Source organism: Scyliorhinus torazame, chromosome 3, assembly GCF_047496885.1.
Source record: "Scyliorhinus torazame isolate Kashiwa2021f chromosome 3, sScyTor2.1, whole genome shotgun sequence".
In the NCBI taxonomy this organism is placed as follows: domain Eukaryota; kingdom Metazoa; phylum Chordata; class Chondrichthyes; order Carcharhiniformes; family Scyliorhinidae; genus Scyliorhinus; species Scyliorhinus torazame.
This window is the reverse complement of record NC_092709.1, coordinates 29,981,588-29,992,140: the sequence shown is the minus strand read 5'-3', so window position 1 is coordinate 29,992,140 and position 10,553 is coordinate 29,981,588.

Sequence of the window (10,553 nt, the reverse complement as noted above, 5' to 3'; positions counted from 1 at the left end):
GTTCTTTAGATAAAATGTTAACTCGGGTCTTTTTAGCCAATGCTTGTTAAAGATTTCATAGTAATATTCAATTAAGAGCAGAAATCATTCCTAACGTTGTAGCTAATGTTCCTTAGGATCAGGTATTGGCCATTTTGGTTTGGATTGAGGAGAAATTTCTTCACGCGGTTGTGAATCTAGAAATTCCCGTTGGAGAGTATGGGAAAGATTATGGGCCTGTTGGGGAGGTTTGGAGGGTTCTCGGGATACAGGCTGAATGTAGGGAAAAGCAAGGTATTCCCGGTGAATCAGCTGGCACAGCCAGCTAATTTAGGGGGGATGCCAATTACGGTAGCGAGGGGTCGGTTTAGGTATTCGGGGATTCAGGTAGCGAGGGAATGGACGGGGCTCCATAAGTGGAACTTAACGAAGCTGGTGGAGGAGGCCAGGGAGGATCTTAAGAGGTGGGATACACTGCACTTAACGTTGGCGGGGAGGGTCCAAGTGGTGAAAATGAATATTCTGCCGAGGTTCTTGTTTATCTTTCAGGCTCTCCCGATCTTTATACCAAAGGCCTTTTTTCAGAAAGTGGACACAATCATCTCTGACTTTGTATGGGAGGGAAGGTGCCGAGGGTGGGGAGGACCCTGCTACAGAGGCAGCAGGGGGGGTTGGCGTTGCCAAACTTGCTTCATTATTATTGGGCGGCGAATGTGGACAAGGTGTGACGGTGGTGGGAAGGAGAAGGGGTAGAGTGGGTTAGGATGGAGGAGAAATCTTGTAAGGGGTCTAGTTTGAGGGCTATGGTGACGGCAGCATTGCCAATGGCTCCGAGTAGGTATTCAGGGAGCCCAGTGGTGCAGTCCACAGTGACGATATGGAATCAACTGAGGAGGCATTTTAGGGTGGAAGGGATGTTGGTGCTAACGCCGCTGTGCGAGAATCATGGGTTTGAGCCGGGGGAGGGGGGGCGGGGAATAGGTAGTGTATACAGGAGGTGGAGGGAAGTGGAGCTGGTCAAGGTGAGGGATTTGCATTTGGAGGAAGGGTTTGCCAGTCTGGAGGAGCTAAGGGAGAGGATAGAGCTGCCGAGGGGTAGTGAGTTCAGGTATCTACAGGTTGGGGACTTTGCACGAAAGGTCTGGAAGGGGTTCCCTAGATTGCCAGGATACACCCTGCTGGAGCGACTGCTGCTTCCGGATGTGGAAGGGGAGGGAAGAATTGGGGGTATGTATAAGTGGCTGGGGGAGCGGGGAGGCGAGCGGGTGGTGAAGATCAAGGAGAAATGGGACGCGGAGTTGGGAATGGAGATCAATTGGGGAGTATGGAGTGAGGCACTGCGAAGGGTAAACGGGACTTCCTCTTGTGCAAGGATGAGCTGATACAGTTTAAGGTGGTGCACAGGGTGCATATGACTCGGGCGAGAATGAGGGGATTCTTTCAGGGGATAGCAGATGAGTGTGAGAGCTGTGGGCGGGGGCCAGCGAATCACGCGCACATGTTTTGGGGTTGTGAAAAATTGGGAAGATTCTGGGCTGGAGTGTTTGCGGTCTTAGCCAGGATAGTGGAGGAGGGAGTGGCGACATTTGAGGTTTCAGAGAAGCCGGAGCTCATGGAGAGGAGGAAGGCCGCTGTCATGGCCTTCGCCTCTCTGATTGCACAGTGACGAATTTTGCTGCAGTGGCGGTCGGCATCGCCACCGGGGGTAGCAGCATGGTTGGGTGACCTGTATGACTTACTGCGGTTAGAGAAGATAAAGTATGAGTGAAGGGGCTCAGCAGGGGAGTTTGAGGAAAGGTGGCAGATGTTTGTGACCGTGTTTGAGGAGTTGTTCGTTGCTGGCGGGGCGGGGGCGGGGGTGGTGATGGGTGATGGGGAGGGGGGCTGAAAAAGGAGAAAAATCTGTACAAACTGTATAGTTGATTGTTGGGAAGAATGTTTCCCGGGTGTTTATTTGCTGTAACCTACTACAAGTTTGAATAAAATGCGTTAAAAAAAAAAAGTGAATCTAGAAATTCTCTACTGGGATGGCTTCGCCATTAAAAATAATTTAGCTGGCCGTCTCAGAGGCTTCTCTTGCAAGATAAATAATTGCCCCATGATTCTTCTGCTCACCCTAGTCCAGAACCAGTATGCTAGTCCTCAGTGCACACGCCCCAACACTGAAAGCTCCAGACGAGCCCAAAGAGGAATTTTACTCCAGCTTCAATCTTTGGCCTGAGTGCCAATAGGCAACAAGCTGATCCTCCTTGTCGATTTCAATGCCAGAGTTGGAAAGGACACAGACCTGTGGGAGGTGTAATCAGCAGAGAGGGGGAAGGGATGCCATTATTACTTTGAGATACATTGATGTTGCTCACAGAGCGGATTAGACAGTGATTCGTACAGCAGTTCATGGCTCCTGTGGGTGTTATGCACATCCTCGCTTTCACTATGATGTAGTCGAGCTGGTGCTTGGAATGAGGGCGTTGCCATGAGGCCTTGTACTTGTCTGTCTGATGGAATACAGTGTTGGTCATGATGAGGCCACATTCTAGATATCCACCGGTAAGCCGATAAAACATGATGCGCGAGATTTCTTTAGAGCAGTCAAGACCACCTGCAGCCCAAGCACCCAAGGCCTCACCACAATGCTGGCCAAAAACGGAGAGGTACTCACCAAGTACAGAAAGGAAGTCACTGTCTGTTGGAAGGAACACTTCAAAGATCTCTTTAACAGCGATTCTGTCTTCAACGTAAGTGTCCTCCACTCCATCCTGCAGCATGCTACCTGCCACCACCATCCCGGCACAATCCCAGCCCGGCATGAGGTACAAAATACAGTTTTGTATTTGCTTAAAAATCCTTCCAGTTCTTTTTTTAAAATTTAAAGTACCCAATTCATTTTTTCAATTAAGGGACAATTTAACGTGGCCAATCCACCTAGCCTGCACATCTTTGGGTTGTGGGGGCGAAGCCCACGCAAACACAGGGAGAATGTGCAAACTCCACACGGACAGTGACCCAGAGCCGGGATCGAACCTGGGACGTCGGCACGTGAGGCAGCAGGTCTAACCCACTGCGCCACCGTTCTGCCCCAAACCCTTCCAGTTCTGATACAAGGCTACCAACTTTACCCAAATCTTTTATTTTTCCCAATTAAGGGGCAATTTAGCATGACCAATACAAACACCCTGCAGTGTTGTGGGGGGTGAGACCCATCCAGACACGGGGAGAATATGCAAACTCCACACGGACAGTGACCCGGGGCCAGGATCGAACTCAGGGCTTCAGTGCCGTGAGGCAACAGTGCTAACCACTGTGCTACCGAGAGGAAAAATTGTTCAATGTAAGAACATGTGAGCCCATTGTAGGAAGGTGGTGGTGCGTGTGGACTGGTCGAGCCTCTGTTTAAGGAAGGAAAGAAGAACCTTCAGACTGTCATAGTAATGGATGGTCTTGCAGTGAGATTGGATATCCATTGTGAAGGAGGTGGTTAGTGCCAGGAAACGCTTAAAATGATGGAGAGTATTGAATGAGTTACAGGTGTAGGTGAGAAGAAACTGGATAAGGGAAGAGTCAAATGTGAAGAAATCAGTTCTTTGGGTCAAGAATGGGCTGAAAAGATGAGTCTACCAGGGCAGTGGATTTGTTGATCTTGGGAAGGAGGTAGGAAACGGCAGTGTGTGTTTGGAGGACAATGAAGTTGGAGGCGGGAGAAGAGATATCCAAAGGTGATCTTGGACTGCTGCTTTGAGTAGTGGTGGGATCATTGTCCAGTAGGAGGAAGTTTGCAAGAGTTGACTTTCAGCCTCCACTAGATTGAAGTCAGTTCATGGATCTGAGAGAACAGCGGTGCTGCAAATTCAATGAGAGTGAGCGAGGGGAGTCTGGAAATTGAAATGGCTGATGTCAAGCTGGCAGTTAATGAAAAGACCTGAAGGGAATAAGAAATGAGACAGAGGGATCCAGGTGTAATCCGAATTCTAAAGAAGGGAGAGAAAACCCACTATATTTGGGAGATGACTGGCCCCGGAAGTGGGTGCTTATGCGAAGGGGACAGAAGAAAAGCAGAGTGGCATGCTGAGCTTGAGGTTGGGGTGGAAGGAGATAAAGCTGTGTCCTTTGCTGAAGACTGATCATTGGGGATCAGAGGGGACAGTAAAACCAAGGCAACGGTTGAGATTAGAAGATGGAATAGGATCAGTTGAAAGTGAACCAGAAGAAGACAGTTCCAGAAGGGCATTGGCTTACATCAGTTGTTGAAGCTTGTGATCCTTGACACCTGAAAAGAAACAGAAGTTTTTTTGTTGAAGTGTCAGGTGAGGCAAAGTTTGAAACAGAACAGCAGATCGGGACAGCTTTAAGATAAAGTCGGTGCTGCTAAAGTGAGGGGTCGAGTGATTACATGTGATGGCGCATGGATCTCAGAATGCAGTGAGAGCAGTGGTGTGAGGAATGCTGAATATGTAGAAAAGGTGAAGGATGAAATTACAGTTGGGATCCACGTATGATTTTAACTCTTCACCCCACTCCTACTAAGTCCTTGACCAACTACACTAATCGAACAAAGCTAAACTTAAGCTTGAGGAACAGAATCTCGTCTTTTGGATAATCCAGGAAACTGTAGGCCGGTGAGCCTCACGTCGGTAGCAGATAAATTATTGGAGAGAATTCTCAGGGACATTTGGAAACAAATGGACTCTTTAGCGATAGACAGCATTGTTTTCCGAAGGGGAGGTCGTGCCTCAGTAACTTGATTGAGTTTTTTTGAGGATGACACCAAGGTTGGTGGAGTGGCAGATAGTGTTGAGGATTGTCAGAGGATACAGCAGGACATAGATAGGTTGGAGACTTGGGCAGAGAAATGGCAAATGGAGTTTAATCCAGACAAATGTGGCAAAACTCTTAGGAATATAGAAAGTTAGAGAGATTTGGGCATGCAAGTCCACAGATCTTTGAAAGTGGCAACACAAGTGGACAAGGTAGTCAAGAAAACATATGGAATGCTTACCTTCATTGAATGGGACAGCGAGTATAAAAACTGGCAAGTGATGCTACAGTTGTATAGAAGCAGCACGGTAGCACAGCGCCAGGGTCCCAGGTTTGATTCCCAGCTTGGGTCACTATCTGGGCAGATTCTGCACGTTCTCCCCATGTCTGTGTGGGTTTCCTCCGGGTGCTCCGGTTTCCTCCCACAGTCCAAAGGTGTGCAGGTTAAGTGGATATGCTAGATTGCCATTAGTGTCCAAAAAGGTTAGGAGGGATTATTGGGTTACGGGGATAGGGTGGAAGTGAGGGCTTAAATGGGTCGGCTCAATGGGCCAAATGGCCTCCTTCTGCACTGTTTGTTCTATGTTCTAACATTGGTAAGGCCGCACTTGGAATATTGCGCACAATTCTGGATACCACACTAACAGAAGGATGTGGAGGCTTTGGAGAGGATGCAGAGGAGCTTTACCAGGATGTTGCCTGGTTTGGCCATTTGGCCCTTGGAGCCAATTTATTATGGTGTGAGCTATGGGGAGAGGCTGAATAGACTCGCACTGTTTTCATTAGAGGTTGACGGGTGACCCAACAGAGGTCTATAAGATTATGAGGGGCATGGATAGAGTGAATGGGCAGGCACTCTTTCCCAGGTGGAGGGGTCAGAGACCAGGGGTGATAGGTTTAAGGTCCATGGGCAAAGTTTAGGGGAGATGTGCAAGGCAGGTTTTTTTATATAGAGGGTGGTGAGTGCCAGGAAAACCTTGCCAGGGGAGGTTGTGGAAGCAGATACATTAACGGCGTTCAAAAGGCATCTCGACAAATCATGGATAGGATGGGTATAGAGGGATAAGGCACAAGGAAATGCAGAGGGTATTGGCCAAGGTTTGTATCATGACTGCTGCAGGCTTGGAGCGCCGAAGGGCCTGTTCCTGTGCTGTATTGTTCTTTTGATTTGGCACTTTACATCATTCTGGACACTAAATTGAGTTCAACAATTTCAGATCATAACAGTTGCACCCTTGTTCTGGATTGTAACTGTTGGTAATGATTCTACTTTTCCTATTTGCACCTCTCCTAGATTCATCTTTGGTTTCTTCACTTCTCTCACTACCTTTCACCATCATCCATTTAATTTCCCTTGCTCTCGACCTTATCACTGACCTACCCTTTGTTTTATTCCCCGCTCACCCACTTGCCCTGCCTCTATACTTGCTTCATCTCTCTACTTTTTTTCCAGTTCTGACAAAAGGACATTTGCTGAGTATTTCCAGATTTTATTCATATTCTGAATTTCATCTGACTTTATTGTACTCAAGTCAAAAATTTTAATTTAAAAAAATCATTCAAAACATAAATTTTATCAATATTTGTCGTAAAATTTTGTTTTGCAACTAAAACCAGAAAATGCTGGAAACCCCAGACGATCAGCATCTCTGGAGAGAGTTAATCTTTAAAGTTGGTGACCGGGTGGCACGATGGTGCAGTGGTTAGCATTGTTGCCTCATTGAAGTAAGAGTAGATCAAAGAACATAGAACATAGAACATTAGAGCGCAGTACAGGCCCTTCGGCCCTCGATGTTGCGCCGACCTGTGAAACCACTCTAAAGCCCATCTACACTATTCCCTTATCGTCCATATGTTCCATAGAATGTTCCACGTATTCCATGAAAAGGCAGGCACAATCAGGGCCCATACAGGTTCATAGAAAATAGGAGGAGGAGGTGGCCATTTGGCTCTTCGAGCCAATTCATTATGATCATGGCTGATCATCCAACTCAATAGCCTGATCCTGCCTCTTCCCCCTCCCAATATCGTTTGATCCCCTTCGCCCTAACTGCTGTATCTCAATGCAACACCATTTATAATAACAATAATCTTTATTAGTGTCACAAGTAGGCTTACATTAACACTGCAATGAGTTACTGTGAAAATCCCCTAGTTGTCATATTCCGGCGCCTGTTCAGGTACACTGAGGCAGAATTCAGAATGTCCAATTCACCCAACAAGCACTTTTGGGAGGAAAACAGAACACCTGGAGGAAACCCACGCAGACACGGGAAGAACGTGCAGACTCGCACAGACAGTGACCCAAGCCGGGAATCGCACCCGGGTCCTTGGCGCTGTGAAGCAACAGTGCTAACCACTGTGCAACCATCATCAGATCAGTCTTGATCTTTTTGAATGGTGGAGCAGGCTCAAGGGGCTGAAGACCTGCTCCTGGTTCTTATTATCTTATGTACGTGGAAATGCAGCTCAAAATATACAGAGCAAAACAGAAAGAAAAAGGAACACCCAAAATTATATTAACTTTTTCACGAACAGGGAATTTCTATCCCAATCCATTTATATTATAACTGGAAACATATTGAAAACTAAGAATCAATTGTAGAAATAAAAAAATTAAAATAATTGAAATATATTTAAAAAGCAAATCACAGATGATTGAATAACGATATAGAAAATTCCCTCGAGAGTCACCTGGACAGCGTAACTGACCATGACAAAAAACCTACTTGTAGCTTCCAGAACCGCAGATCACAGTGGGAGGAGGCCAGTGTTGGAAGGGTGGAGTTTTGATTTTGGGCAAATCTCATTGCTTAGCACCTATATTAACAAAATATTCAGCGATATGAATTAATACCTTTGTCACACAGTTCACCTGGGGGAATATTTATGGGTCTCATATACCAAACATTCCCACAACATCGCAAAAGGAGAGCATGTGGCAAAGGAAGACTCTCGCCAGCCAACAACTGAAATCGCAAGGCCATCAACAGGCAGCACCAGAGGGAGAGGTAAGTCAGGAGGCAGCCATCCAAGGAAGGCACACTCATTGGCGTGTCAGCACATCTTCAGGATATGGACAAACTACCTCCAGGTGTCCAACAGGCAATGCCAGAAATGGTAGAGACTGTCCCGGGAAGCGTTCACCAAACTTTTTCGAATGCTGCAGCAAGACCTGTAGCCACAGAATCTGGTGGCAACGCCATGCCTGTGGCCCTCAAAGTGATTGTGGGTTTGTCATCAGCTGATTCGAGGGCTCCACGAATGACGTGTCGCATTTTGCAGGCTGCCATAAACAGATGCAAAGAGATGGCCAATGCCCTCTTCCGCTGTGACAATGAGTTCATCAGGTTCAACACAGATGATGACAGCCAGGCAAATAGGCTTGGTGGCCATTGCTCGTTTCCCTAAAGTGCAAGCAGGTAATTGACTACACTCATGTTGTTCATGTTGGAACAGCCAACTGCATGTGTGAACTGGAAGGATTCCAATTATGGTTATATTCACATCCAACTGGCTTGCGGCTACAGCTGAAGAATTGTGTAGGTCTGCGCTTATTTCCTAGGGAGCTCACTTGACTCATATATCTTGCATAACTGACTTTCGGATTGCGGCGATGCGGAGCTAAGCCGCGCGATTCGGCAGCTCCCGCGAAGACGGACTTTTGGGCCCGCTAACGGAGCCCCAACGGCACTTTTTAAATAACCAACCCGTGGGGAAGGAAGGAGAAAGGTCCCCTACTAACCTGCATGGATCGGACCCGCAGCGAAACGGCGAAAAAAGCGGCCCTGGAGCAGCGGGAGAAGAAAGAAAAAACAAAACAAAATGGCGGCGCCCACGGACAAAGAGGAGATGCAAGAGTTCATCAAGCGCTGCTTCAAGGAGCTGCGCAAGGAGATGGTGGCGCCTATGCTAGCAATGATTGAAAGACTTGGAGCAACCCAGAAAGCCCAAGAGGTGAAGATCCAGGAAAAAATGAGTGGGAACGACGACAAGCCCGTGGGCCTGGCGGAGAGAGTGGAGCGGCACGCGGTGCTGCACAAGACGTGGGCGGGAAGACTCGAAGACCTGGAGAACAGGTCAAGGAGAAATAATTTGAGGATCCTGGGTCTCCCAGAAGGAGTGGAGGGGGGCGATGCCACGGCATATGTGGGCACAATGATCGGGACGCTGATGGGTGCGGAGGCCCCCCCAGGATTGCTGGAGCTGGATGGGGTGCACCGAGTGCTAGCGAGGAAGCCCAAGGCAAATGAGCCGCCAAGGGCGATGGTGGTGAGATTTCACCGGTTTACGGACAGAGAGAGGGTCCTGAAATGGGCCAAGAAGGAATGGAGCAGCAAGTGGGACAATGCGGAGATCAGAATATACCCGGACTGGAGCGCGGAGGTCGCTAAGCGGAGAGCGGGTTTCAACCGGGCCAAAGCGGTGCTGCATCGGAAAGGAGTGAAATTTGGAATGTTGCAGCCAGCGTGACTGTGGGTTACACATAATGGCCAACACCACTACTTCGAAACGCCCAAAGAGGCGTGGACCTTTATACTAACTGAAAAATTGGACTCTAATTGAGGGTTTGTGTGGGAGGGGGGTGTTTGAGGGTTGAAGTATGATGGTTGTTGTACATAGGGGGTCAACCACGCGCAGGAAATGCTATATGGGCTGGGGGAGAGGGACAAGGCCATGACAGGAGCTGCACCATGGGGGGCGGGGCAGGCTTTGGAAAGCACGGTGTTTACGCCCCGAACTAGGATGATGCTGGATTTATGAAGCGCATGTTGGGGCGCATTCCGGACCTGGAGGTAGGAGGACTGATAATGGGAGGGGACTTCAATACGGTGCTGGACCCAGCACTGGACCGCTCCAGATCAAGGACGGGAAGGAGGCTGGCGGCGGCCAAGGTGCTCAGGGGTTTTATGGATCAGATGGGGGGAGTGGACCCATGGAGGTTTGCAAGACCGCAGGGCAGGGAATTTTCTTTTTTCTCCCACGTACATAAGGCTTACTCCTGGATAGATTTCTTTGTTCTGGGCAGGGCGCTCATCCCGAGAGTGGAGGGGACGGAGTATTCGGCCATAGCCGTTTCGGACCATGCCCCACACTGGGTGGAACTGGAGCTGGGAGAGGAGAGGGACCAACGCCCGCTGTGGCGGCTGGATGTGGGACTGCTGGCTGATGAGGTGGTGTGTGGGAAGGTGAGGGGGTGTATTGAAAGGTACTTGGAGGCGGGGGGTGTATTGAAAGGTACTTGGAGGCCAACGACAACGGGGAGGTGCGAGTGGGGGTGGTATGGGAGGCGTTGAAGGCGGTGATCAGGGGAGAGCTGATCTCCATCAGGGCTCATAGGGAGAAGACAGAGGGAATGGAAAGGGAGAGGTTAGTGGGGGAGATCTTGCGAGTGGACAGGAGATACGCAGAGGCCCCGGAGGAAAGATTACTTGGGGAAAGGCGACGGCTCCAGGCGGAGTTTGACCTGCTGACCACGGGCAAGGCGGAGGCACAGTGGAGGAAGGCGCAGGGGACGACCTACGAGTACGGGGAAAAGGCTAGTCGGATGCTGGCGCACCAGCTCCGTAAAAGGGCAGCAGCGAGGGAAATAGGGGGAATCAAAGATGGAAGGGGAGCCACGGTTCGAAGTGCAATGAAAATAAATAAGGTATTCAAGGCCTTCTATGAAGAGCTGTACAGATCCCAGCCCCCAGGGGGGGGAAGGGGGGGATGAGGCGATTCCTGGACCAGCTGGGGCTCCCGAGGGTGGAGGAGCAGGAGGCGGTTGGTTTGGGGGCACCAATTGGGTTGGAGGAGTTGAGTAACGGTTTGGGGAGCAT